Source organism: Panthera uncia, chromosome B4 (assembly GCF_023721935.1).
Source record: "Panthera uncia isolate 11264 chromosome B4, Puncia_PCG_1.0, whole genome shotgun sequence".
NCBI lineage: Eukaryota > Metazoa > Chordata > Mammalia > Carnivora > Felidae > Panthera > Panthera uncia.
Genome location: NC_064809.1, coordinates 31,310,652 through 31,324,505, shown reverse-complemented (window position 1 = coordinate 31,324,505; position 13,854 = coordinate 31,310,652). Strand labels below are relative to the sequence as shown.

At 36.8% G+C, this 13,854-nt stretch overlaps 1 protein-coding gene and 1 pseudogene across 3 annotated transcripts in view; one reads left to right on the top strand and one right to left on the bottom strand.

The window, feature by feature from the left end:
• CCNY (cyclin Y) overlaps window positions 1-13,854 on the bottom strand; it is a 310,156-nt gene that overhangs the window by 249,030 nt on the left and 47,272 nt on the right. The gene's annotated exons all lie outside the window — the stretch shown is intronic.
• LOC125920043 (transmembrane protein 126A-like) lies at window positions 12,171-13,394 on the top strand (annotated as a pseudogene).

The following is a 13,854-nucleotide window of genomic DNA, read 5'->3' as shown; positions in this document are numbered from 1 at the left end:
ACTGTCACCTTAAAGAAACTAACATCTCTGAACTTCAGTGTCTTCATATGTAAAATGGAGATATGACCACCTGATTCTAGGGGTGTTGAAAGGATTGAATGGCACAATGTATAGAAGGGTTATTTAGCCCAGCACCCAGCACAGAGATCATAACTATGCCTCTTCTTCAGAGTAGCAAAGCATGGTTAGCAAAGTGAATGTCATGGGGTAAACGCTCAGTTGGGTGACTGAGTAATAGAAGTAGTAAGTGCTTAGTGTATGTTGGCCTCAACAACCTTCCTCCTCTATTAACATTACCTGACCACAGACCCTGAAAAATTTCATTCTTCTTTAAACTCCTGTGACATTTAAACCCTAACACGTAAAACTTTATGACAGACTCTCTTTTGTAAATCTTTTATGTCTGTTGTCCCATTTCCCCTAGTTTACAAGTTCCTTGAGGACAAGGATGGTGATATCATTATACCTGACATTTATTGAGTGTGAACTATGGGCTAGCACTTTATATTGATAAACTATTTAACCCTCATAACAACCTGATGACAGCTTGCTGTTGTCACTGCTGTGTTAGGAATCAGGGAACAGAGGCCTGAAATCCAGGATACTAGTGAGCAGTAGAGGTGAGACCCTGCAGTCTGGCCCAGGGACCAGGTGTGCTACAGTCTGCTGCTCCCCAGGGCGTGGGATCCCACCCACTGGGGTAGGGATGAGAGTACTCAGTATTTGGTACAATTCCCTTATAGTAGATGGTTGAACTCCCAGACACGTTGTTTAAAACTATTTGAGAGGAGAGGTGCCTGACTGGCTCAGTAGGTAGTGTGTGCATGTGACTCTTGATCTTGGGGTTCTCAGTGCGAGCCCCACGTTGAGCATAGAGATTACTTTTTATAAAAACTATTTGAGAGGAAAAGAACCCAAAAAACTATTTGAAATAGAACTACTGCCACCTTCCTGGTCCCCTAAAGACTAAACTTTTACTTAAAGAGCATCCTAAAAGAAATCAGAATTATACGCAGAAGCCAAGATTATTATTGGATGCTTTGCAACCTGAAGGTTGTTATATCATATAGGAAATTGTTATAGTGTAAATGTTTGTGTCCCCTTACAAATTAATATGTTAAGTCCTAATGACCAAAGTGATGATACTAGGAAGCGGGGCCTGGAGGTGATTAGGTTATGAAGACTCAGACCTCACGAATGACATTAGTGCCCTTATAACAGGCCCAAGAGAGCTCCCTAGCCCCTTCCAACATGCAAGGACACAACAAGTGACCCCAAGAGAGTCTTAACCCTACCCTGCTGGCTCTCTGATCTTAGACTTCCAGCCTCCAGCACTGTGAGAAATAAATTTCTATTGTTTATAAAGGACTTGGCCTACAGTATTTTGTTACAGCACCTGAAACAGATGAAGAAATGAAGGAAGAAAGGAAAGAGAGAAGGGAGAAAGGGAATAGAGGAATATGGGAGAAGTAGGAGGAATAGCGAACAGAAAAAAAGGGACACCAGAGAGGAGGACAGATCTTCCCAAATAGCCTCCACCAGTATGGATGTCTCATTCTGAATGACCAACAACCTTCATTAATTGTTGCTTTGCACTTGCCCTTTATTGGTCCCCACAAGGAGGGGAAGAGTTCTACCCTGAGATGCTGGAATGGATGGACTGGAAGCTAGGGAAGAGGCTTCTGGAAACCTAGAGCAGAGGCTGGTGGCATTAATGCCCCACCAGGGAGACCTCTCCTCCCCCAGAACTGTCCTGTGAGATTGAAATATTGCACAAGGCAACACAATGGTTGGGGCTGACTTTTACACTGTGCCCAATGATAAATTCAAGATGGTATATAAAACAATTTATTTTTTTAATGTTTATTTCTGAGAGAGAAAGAGAGAGAGTGAGAGAACATGAGTAGGGGAGGGGCAGAAGGAGAGGGGGCAGAGAATCCCAAGCAGTCTCCGTGCTGTCAGTGCAGAGACCCATGTGGGGCTCAAACTCACCAGTTGTGAGATCATGACCTGAGCCAAAACCAAGAGTCAGACACTTAACCAACTGAGCCACCCAGGGGCTGCACAAAACAAGAATTTAAAGTGCAAACTCACACAGGATGTTTTCCAACCCTAGAAACTCACTTTGAAAAATATGAGTGGATTTCATGCACCTTTTATCAACCAGTTTCATGGTAGAAATGAAACACAGTGTAAGTGATCCCAAGCATATCTGTGTACTTTTATAAGGGACCGGACTGGCACCATAGTCCCAAGGGTTGTCACTTCTAAAGATCATGTATCAAGAACCTCTAAATATTGTGTATCAGGACCCAGATTCCAATCAGAGAATTTCATGTCATCGGTGTAAAGGCCACCAAGCAAATATCTTTTCCAGATGAACATATACCTAGAAGCATCCACATATCCCAATTATCAACACTCAAATACAGAAAGATAGTATGACTGTTCTTTAGTTCTTACAGATGCAGAAAATAAGGAGAATTCAGAAAATGAAGCATGGCAGCAAACCATGGGCAGCCTAAACCTCACCTAATCTCTGCCTTGAACAGCAGTTCTGTTAAAACTATACCAGATGCTGCAACATTAGTTGGTTACAATGAACTCACTATTAGCTCCTGTCACTGGAATAAACAACAAGTGTGCAGTTTTTTCAAAACCAAATTGTTTTGCATCTAATATCTACTTCATTTTCCTGCTCCCTCAAGCCTCTCCTGAAACCGATTTGATAATATCCACTACATTTTAAGGAGTGTTGTTTCACATTGCAAAGAGTAACAGCATGGATTTTTATAATCTACGTCTTAGCAGGAGGGAATTACAGCATACCCGCAGGAAAGTTTTCTCTTGCACAATAAACGGAAAGCTTTGTAAATATAAAATAACAATTTGCATTAAAAGGTGCATGTTTAAATTTGGTATTTCCAGTTATATAAAGGGGAAATTAATTCCAGCAAAACGACAATCGGCCACAACCTTTCCATAACAACTCTGGCTGTGGTTTTCTCCAAGCAATGTAAGGATTCATATTTTTCCAGAAGAGACAATAGGGAATCCCTCATGAATTGTTCCTTAGATTTTTAGTTGAGTACGACCCAACACTTCTGTGTTAGACTCCAAAATACTACATGTAGCTGTAATAATACCAGTAATGAGTCACTATCTTTAGATCAAATTACACTTGAATTAATTATCTTCCATCTACCTCCTTTCTTTGGCTCCTCTTCCTCTGATCTGAGCATCTGATATTCCCAGCCTCTAACGTCACCATTCCCCCTTATAGCCTAGTTGTTTCCAACTGTGGCAATTTTGCTCCCCAGGAGACATTTGGCAATGTCTGAAAAACATTTTTGGTTGTTGTACCTGCAGAGTGCTACTGGTATCTAGTGGGTAGAGGCTAGGGATTTTGCTAAACCTCCCACAATGCACAAGGACAGGCCCCCCAACTGGGGGTTTAAATATATTCATCTCACTTCCCAGAGTGGTGTTGGTTTGCGCTGTTCCACAGGGCAGTGTACACACCTTTAACGCTGGGGCCAGGGTGTGGCCCCAGGGCGCCTGGGTGGCTCAATCGGTTAAGCGTCTGACTCTTGGTTTCAGCTCAGGTCATGATCTCACGGTTCATGTGTTCCAGCCCTGCATTGAGCTCTGTGCTGACACATGTGGAGTCTGCTTGGGATTCTCTCTCTCCCTCTCTCTCTGCCTCTCCCCCCATCTCAAATAAATAAATAAGCTTAAAAAAAATCTGGTCCCAAATGTCCATAGTACCAAGGTTGAGAAACCCTGCAATAACCTAACCAAAACATTAAAAAAAAAAAAAAAAAAAAAAAGCCTTCTCAAGAATCTGCAGTGGATCCTTACTTATTACACTATACATTTTAACTTCCTCAGCCTTACTTTCAACAACTTCTAACGTACAACTTTTAACCATAACTAAATAAATATCTGATGAACTTCTATCATGTGAGGAGCTGCAAAGATACCAGAAGAGTCAGAGAGGTTGGTACCCTCTAGAAGTTCAGCCTCTGATGCAGGATACAGATCATTGACAAGGTGTCTAGTACAGGGCTAGCACCCGGTAGGTAAGAGGAATGGTCTCTCTCCTGCTCCTGGTTAACTCTCATCCCAGGCAGACCGTGATGAATACCCTGTACAGAGCAATGGAAGCTTGCTTCCCACTATTCCCCATATAAACCCAACTCTTGGCTTTCTTGCAAAGAGATCAGGGCACAACATTCAGATTTCTCAGTGAGTAGTGACTGTGCACTAAGCGTTCTCCGCTCCTTCCTAGCCCCGCTTGAGGATTTGTATGCAGCCAGCAAGGGCTAAAAGTGTGTGCACTGCCCTGTGGAACAGCGCAAACCAACACCGCTTTGGGAAGTGAGATGAATATATTTAAACCTATATCACTAAACCTCCATTGATCAAAATCCCCAGGAAGAAAGAAAACATTTGTAAGTCCAATATGCATTTGTTATATGGGAGAGGACTATCATAGAATAGTCCTCTCCCATATTATATCATAGAAACTCATGGTTTTCATTTTCTCTTCCTCCCTTGTCTCTTTAATTCCTAATAAATTATTTTGGTTATACTGATTAGGAATATGGTACCTATAATAAGCATTTATATTTGGACTTCTCAAAATGCAATTTTCTACTCAGACTTGATTATCTTTTAGTGTGCATGGTCACTCCACTCTTACTGCTAATTGAGGAATTAATATTGTTGTCAATGGCTATGATCTAGATTGAATTTGTCAACCATAAATTGTTCCTCCTGAGATGCCTTTGGGTGTTCCCAAATTGTTTATCTCAGATTGACAGCTTTGTTCTTGATTTCAAAATATTAACAAAGTATTAACCTGTTTTGATAGAAAGATAGCAATAAAAACTTGCTTCTGGACAGAAGAGAAGACTTTGTATGTCAGATTCACATATCTCAGGTGTTGAAGAAATGAGAAGAGACATTCAATGCATAAAAGCTCTGTGCAGCCAAAAACTATCTGCAAAATGATGATTACAATTCACCACAGACCTTCATTCTCCTGGGTAGGACATAAATGATTCCACTCTAGGATATTTCCAGGGATGTCTTTATACCCTCTTTCAGTTGTCTTTTTCTAGTGTTGATGAAAACATATTCATATTTCAGTCTATATTCATAGTTGGGCCTCCATCATGTCTAAACATAGTGACCATAAATCTATTAAAAAAGGGATATTATGCCTGTGTTCAGGTAATGGTTGTTCTGAAAGCTAATAGAGTGTCCTGTTTTTTTCATATTTTTTTTCTTTTTTGCTAGTAGAGTGTTCTAATCAAGATCTTAGCTCTAAGGCCAGCCAGACTGTCTGAGTTTGAATCCTGATCCTGCCACTTACTAGCTGTGTGACCTCTCTAAAGAGGTCTTTCCTCCAATTGTCTTAACATCAATCTATCAATCTTTTCCTGCTTCAGTAGCTATAAAGGAGGTTAAAAGTAGAACCTATCTCATGGGGTTGTGTTGGGCCCTAAATCAGTCATAAAAGGGGCTAGCTAGCACATAATTGACATTCAATAAACGGTAGCTTTTATTTCATCATGTGTGCATAGGCAATATCCATTCATTATGCACTCATTCTTCAAAATGAAAAAATTTCTGGGGCAGTTGGGTGGCTCAGTCAGTTAAGCATCTGGCTGTTAGTTTTGGCTCAGGTCATGATCTCAAGATTCATGGGTTCTGACCCTGCATCAGGCTCCAAGCTATCAGCTTGGAACCTGCTTGAGGTTCTCTCACTCCCTCTCATTTATACTATCTCTCTCTCCTTCTCAAAAGGAATAAACATAAAAAAAAAAACTGAAAGAATTTCCTGGAGCACCTGGGTGGCTCAGTCGGTTAAGTGTCCCACTCTTGATTTTGGCTCAGGTCATGATCTCGTGGTTTGTGAGTTCGAGCCTCCATGACAGGCACTGCGCTGACAGCCTGGAGCCTGCTTGGGATTCTCTTTTTCCTTCTCTCTCTGCCCTTCCCCTGCTGGTGTTCTCTCTCTCTCTCAAAATAAATAAATAAACTTAAAAAAAACTTTCCTGATTATAGTTGTTACAGATACTAATTGTAACAAAATAGTAATGACATAAACAGACATGAAAAAAGGAAGTAAAAGTCCTTTCTGACCCTTCCCCTTAAAAATAACCACTGTTAACAGCTTGGTATAGATCTTTCCAGACATTTTTATGCATAAGCTCATTCAGACATACACACACACATACCCGCACATACACAGGCTTATACATTCATACCCATGTACATGAGCTAATGTTTTTCTTTCAGGTTTCTGGGTTTGGTTTCCTCTCCTTTAAAATTGTGAATATCTTCTCCTCAGTGACTTAACTTTTTTAATGTTTATTTATTTGCTTTGAAAGAGAGAGAGAGAGCACAATCTGGGAAGGGGCAGAGAGGAAAAGAGAATCCCAAGCAAGCTTCACACTGTCAGGGCGAGCCCAACGCAGGGTTCAATCTCATGAATTCTGAGATTATGATCTGAGCCAAAATCAAGAGTCAGACACTTAACCTACTGAGTCACCTGGTACCTCCTCAGTGATTTATCTTTATGTTTAACTCTAATCCTTTTGGACTTTATTTTTGCATGTATTATGAAATAAGAATACGATTTTTCCCCACATGGTTATCCCATTATCTTAGCACCAATTATTAAACAATTCCTTTCTTCCCTCATTGATTTGAAATGCTAATTTTAACATATACTAAATTCTTATATATTTAAGTCTATTTCTAGACTCTATTCTCTTCCATTCATCTATCAATCCATTCCTGCCTCAATAACACAGTTTTAATTATACCAATTTTATAATATATTTTGGTATTTGTATAGTAATCTCTACCTCTTCTTAGCAAAATCATAGTTATTTTTAATTTCACAGATATTGGAACTCACTGAGGTAAGAAAAATAGGGAGTCACTATGAGTCAACTACTCAGAGAGTATCATATAAACTGAACTTTATCAATAAGAATAGGATCTTATTGTTACCAGAAGTAACTGAGAAATGCTTTTAAAAAATATAAAGTCCCCAAATAGATATTTGGTGCTTCCCACTGCTGTATAAAAAATACCATTGCTTTATCAGTAATTTGAAACTTGGGCAAATGAAATGTATCTAATCTTAGTTTCCAGTAAGGATAGGAAAAAAGAAGATAAACTTCCATTATAAGACAAGTTTAGGCTAATACATATTGGAATTTCCTAGTTATGAAGAGAGCATACTTGAGTTATGTTATCTTTTTTACTGTAAATTCTTAAGAAAGGCTCAGCTCACTGCTTGCACAAAAGTGGCATGAATCTAGTTCTTTCACCCAACAAGAAATGGGACTGAAAAACCTCCTGTCCAATACCTAAGTCACTCTGAGATTGTGATGTTTCTGTTGTTTAAAGTCACATTTTTATTCTATTTAGGAGCCAATGAATAAAATTACATACACTAAATACTAATTAATAATAAAAATGTGGTGAAAACTAGCTTGAATAGCTATTAGCTTGAATAATAACAGGCCTTGTATCACTTGTCTGAAAAAAACCTCATATTTAGCCTAAAAGTTCTTCAAGCAGTATATCTGCAAGCATATTTTACCCTCTGAGAAAGCAATTACTAAGTAGTAGAAAGGAATGAACATGTATTTCCAAGAACCATATGGTAACAATAAATAAAAAATAGATCATATAGGCAAATGCAAAAATAAAGTTATAAGAAATACAAATATAACCAAAGAGTAAACAAATGCTTCTGACCTGAAGCAGTAACTGGTACTAGATTTGTTCTACTGTAACAAACAACAGGACACCAGAGAAGATACATAAAACAATTGTTTTCAGACAGTGAATAACAGAGGAAGCAGAACTATAACCCCTGAGAGAAGCGATACAAATAAAGTGAGGCTTGTGATGGTCCCAGTTTTCTTTCGGGAGCTACTTTTTGGATTGTGATGCAGGGAAGGGTAATTCTAGGAGAACATGGCAACTTTGCTGAATTGAGGAAACAGTGATCAGAGTTAGGGAGGCTGAGGCAGCTGGAATTTTCAGGGCAGAGTACCAGAAACGAGTAAGCTAGGCAGAGCAAGAGCTAGAAATCTGAAGAGGATCCCCCTTGCATCTTTGGTTAATACACAGAGTAAGACTCTATGAGGCCAGGCAGAGAACATTAGTGAAGGAGCTCTAAGATGAACAACCCCCAGAGCTCACAGAGATCTGCAAGCTGTTCAAATTCTGACCAAAGAGAAGGACCTTGGAAGTACAGTTGACCCTTTAACAACATGGGTTTGAACTACACAGGTACACTTACACATGGACTTATTTTTGATAAATACAATACAGTACTGTAAATGCATTTTTCTTATGTTTTTCTTAATAATATTTTCTTTTCTGTAGCTTTATTGTGTGAATACAGTATATAATACTATAACGTACAAAATATGTGTTAGTCTTCCTGTCAACAGTAGGCTATTAATTAGTAGTTAAGTTTTGGGACTCAAAAGTTTTATGTGGATTTTTGGCTGCACTATGAGAGGGGTTGGATCAGTGCCCCTACCCCAGTGTTCTTCAAGGGTCAACTACACATTGATGAAAATTCTTACATTATTGCAGAAGTGGCACACCACTATTTAAAGGTACACTAATAATTTAAGATGCATGCCATAAACCTTATATCAACCATTAAAAAGTAAAATGAAGTAATATAATAAATTAGTTAATGGAGGACGTAAAATGGAATATTAAAAAAATATTCACTTAATTCAAAAGATAGGAAAAGAAGAAAAAAGAAAGTATATGGGGCAAGTAGAAAACAAATAGCAAAACAGTAGATTTAAACCTAACCATATCAATAATTACACTTAATAAAGATGGACTAAATTTCCCCATTAAACGTCAGAGGGGCCCCTGAGTGGCTCAGTCAGTTAAGCATCTGACTTCAGCTCAGTTCTTGATCTAACCACTCGCGGGTTCGGGCCCGGTGTCGGGCTCTGTGCTGACAGCTCAGAGCCTGGAGCCTGCTTCAGATTCTGTGTCTCCCTCTGTCTGTGCCCCTCCCCTACTCACACTCTGTCTCTCTCTCTCTCTCAAAAATAAGTAAACATTAAAAAAATAAGTAAGTAAAAAGTCAGAGATTGTCCAACTGGATAATAAAGTCTAACCACATTCTGTCCACAAGAAATTCACTGTGAATGTACAGACAGAGGAAAAATATAAGTAAAAGGATGGAAAAAGGTATACCATGTAAACATGAAACATAAGAAAAGTGGAATGACTATCTTCATATTAGACAAAGTAGACTTTAGAACAAGGAATACTCCCAGAGATAAAGAAAGATGTTTTATAATAATAAAATGTCAAGTCACTAAGAAGAAATGACATTCCTAAATGGGAATACACCCAATTGCTTCAAATTACATGAAGGAAAAACTGACAAAATTGAAAGGAGAAAAAGACAAATCCACAATTAGAGTTGGATATTTCAGCACCTCTCTCCACAATTAATAGAAATAGTAGAGAAGTAAATAGGAATATAGACAACTTGAATAATTCTGTCAAATAACTGAATCTAATTGACTTTTATAGAACACTTCACCCAGCAATGGCAGACTTTACAGTATAATCAGTGCCAGTGGAACATTTACCATATACTGGGCCGTAAAACTAGTCTCAATAAATTCAACAGGATGGAAATCACATGGAGGATTTCTCTGACAAAATGCAACTTAACTAGAAATCAATAACTGAAAGTTATCTGCAAATTACAAAATACCTGGAAATTAAACCATGAGTCACAAAAGAAATGAGAAGAGAAAAAGAGAAAATATTTTTCAAAGTTTGTGGGATGCAGCTAGCTAAAGCTTGGCTTTAGAGAGAATTTTATTGTACTTTTGTACTGTAAAATTTCCATTTGTTTTGAAAAATAGTTTCTATACCTTTATACATATTCTTTATTTGATGTGACATTGTCATCATAGCTTCTTTGTTAAGCTGTCTGCTTCATTTGGTATTATACATAAATATTGGGCTTCACTAATTGCTAGATGATTGCTCTGTTGTTCTACAAAATGTCCTGGGGAGGTAAAAGGCCATGGCTCAAGTGCCACAGAGTCTGGCTGTTCTTACAGATACTTAATAAATTTTTTTGAATAAATGTTTCTTCATTTGATATATTTCCTCAGGACAATTACTATTTACCAGTTATGGTTGTTTCACTGGGGAACAGGTACCTGGAGCGCCTCAGATAACCATTCCAGAAGAACCCCCACACTATTTTTCCACAGTGGCTGCACCAGTTTGCATTCTTTTTCCAAAGGGAAAGAGAGTTCCCTTTCTTGTGGGATACCATTAAGTACACCAACATACATGTAACAGAAGTACCAGAAGGAGAGGGGAAAGGAGCAGGAAAAAGATTAGACAAAATGATGACTTGAAAACATCCCAAATTTTATTTTTAAAAATCTACACACTTGGGGAACCTGGGTGGCTCAGTCAGTTAAGCGTCTGACTTCAGCTCAGGTCATGGTCTCCCAGTCCATGGGTTTGAACACCGTGTAGGGCTCTGTGCTGACAGCTCAGAGCCTAGAGCCTTCTTTGGATTCTGTTTCTCCCTCTCTCTCTCTGCCCCTCCCCCACTCACACTGTCTCTCTCTGTCTCTCAAAAATGAATAAATGTTAAAAAGATAAATAAAATAAAAATCTACACACTTAAGAAATTCAAAGAACTCAAAGTATGATAGATGCTATATAGCAGTAATATCTATATCTCACTGGAATTAAGCTAGTGTAAGTCTAAAGTAGGTTCTAATATGTTAAGATGTATTTAGTAAACCCTGGAGAAACCACTAAAAAAAATAATTAAGAAAATAACAAAAAACACAGTGAAAAATATTGTTAAAAGAAGTAAAATGTTCCACTAGAAAATATTTACGTAAAACAAAGAAAGTAGTACAGGAAGAAAAAAGGAACAAAAAAGATGAGACATATCGAAAACAAAATGTAAAATAGCATATGTAAGTTCAACTATATCCATAATAAATTAAATGTGAGTGTACTAACCAATCAATCAAATAGCCAAGACTGTCAGGCTGAAAAAAAAGACTAAAAGAAAAAATATATATATATAATGTCAGTTTTGCATTTTGGTGGCTCTGTTGGTAAATGCATATATATGTTTATAATACAATTATATAAAAATATATGCCTATAATACAGATAAACATTCATGTTTATAATTGTATTATAAGTGTAAGTTTATAAAAAATTATGTTTTTATAATACAATTATAAACATATGTTTGTAAAAAATCGTGCTTTTATAATATAATTATATAAACATATGTTTATAATATGCTGTTGTTTATACTACAATTATAAACCTATATGTTTATAATACAATTATAAACATGTTTATAAAAAATCATGTTTTGAGAAGGAGGGCATTTGTTGGGATGAGCACTGGGTGTTGTATGTAAGCAATGAATCACGGGAACCTACCTCCAAAACCAAGAGCACACTGTATTCACTGTGTGTTAGCTAACTTGACAATAAATTATATTAAATAAATAAATAAATACATACATAAATACATAAACTTTAAAAAATCATGTTTTTATAATATAATTATATAAACATATATGCACCTACCAACAGAGCCACCAAAATGCAAAAACTGACAGAATTAAAGAGAGAAATAGACAATTCAACAGTAATAGTCAGAGGCTTCAATACTCCACTGTCGATAATAGAATAACTAGAAAGAAGATAAACAAGGAAACAGAGACTTCAACATTTATAAACCAACTATACTTAAAAGACCTTTATAGGCCACCCAAACAACAGCAAAATACATATTATTCTCCAGTGCACATTCACCAGGATAGATCATTGCTAGACTATAAAACAAGTATCAGTAAATTTTTAAAAATTTAAATTATATAAAGTATATTCTACAGCCATAATGGGGTGAAAGAAGAAAATCAATAACAGAAAGAAATTGGGGACTCACAAATATGTGGAGTTAAATAATATATTCCTAAATAACTAATGTATCAAAATAGAAATAACAAGGAAGATATAAAAATACTTTGAGAGGAATCAAAATGAAGCTACAGTTTGCCAAAAATTATGTAATGCAGCTAAAATAGTACTTAGAGGGAGAGTTATAAATGTAAACACCAAATTTAAAAAGAAGAAATATCTTACATTGATAACCTAAACTTCCACCTAGAAACACTATGGCAAAGAAAGCAAAATGAACCTGAAGCAGACAAAAGGAAAGAAATAACAGAGATTAGAGCATAGATAAATAAAATGGAAAATTGAAAAACAGCACAGAAAAATTTAAAGGATCAATTTGGCTCTTTGAAAAGAAAAGAAAATTGACAAATATTTAGCTAGTCTGACCACACAGAAAAAGACTCAGATTGATATAATCAAAAATGCAAGGGGGCACAATACTACTAACTTATAGAAATTTTAAAAGATTATAAGGAAGAGTCACTTGTCAGCCAAAGATGGCTGCACTCAGGCTAGTTGAGCAAAGGTTGGAGTGAGCCCCCATTCACTCAGCCCCCTGTCAGAGGAGGACTGGTGGAGGCACCAACTGCTGTGCAGAGAGCATAAGGCTCAAGATGGATAATCGTGAACCAGATGATATTGTCAAGGAAATTTAATTTTCAGTACCATAACCAGAAAAATTAATGAACTCCCAGAAGCAGAAAGGAATCTCTTTGAACATGGATCAACATATATTGGACTTAATGCTGCTATCTGTGGTCTAAGAGCAAATAGTCTTTATCAACACATCTTAAATGTGACACAGGCTCATATAGCTGCTGGCTTACGAATCGCAGTGATCCCATTTATTACAGCACATGCATCTTACAAAGGTTTTGTAAATTTACCTTTGAATACAGATGATTTGACTTGTGAAACCTGTACCATAACACAGGTCTTATATCCTGTTTTCTTGGTGATACCTATGAATGGTTGTAGAGCAGTTAGATATGAGCCAGCCCTGCTACCAGAGAAAGGAAGCATCTTAACTTACTGGACTAGAATTTCTAAGCCTGTCTTTAGAAAGATGTTACTTCCCATTTGCTCTGACTGTGTTTGTAGCATACCTTGGATCTAGACAATATAAACTAATTATAAAGTCTCTTCAGTTACCTGAAACTGGCCTGGAAATTCAGTGACTGTTAAACAAATGTGCACACAAAAATAAAATTGTAATGTATAATTAAACATCTAGTGTGTGAATTTAAAAAAGATTATAAGGAATACTATGAATAACTGTATGCCAACGAATTAAATAAGTAGAAGAGACAAATGCCTAAAAGAGACACGGAAAAATTGACTATTGAAATTGAATTAAAATTTCTTTTTCTTAAAGAATTTCTTAAAATTTCTTAAAAAAGAAATAGAAAACTCAAATAGACCTATAACAAGTAAAAAGATAGAGGTATAATTAGAAAACTACCAAAATAAAATTTTCAGGCCCAGATATCTTCACTAGTGAATTCTACCAAACACTGAAATAAGAATTAATACCAACTCTTCACAGACTCTTCAAAAAAATAGAAGAGGATGAAACACTTTCCAAATCATTCTATCATACCAGTATTCCGCTGACACCAAAACCAGAAGACATCACTAGAAAAGAAAATTGACCGATAGCTTCTGTGAAAACAGATGCAAAATTCTACAACAAAATACTAGCAAACTGAAACCAGAAACATATAAAAAGAATTATGCACCATTATCAAGTGAAATTTATCCCAGAAATGTAAAGTTGGTTTAACATCTGAAAATCAATGAATGTAATACATAT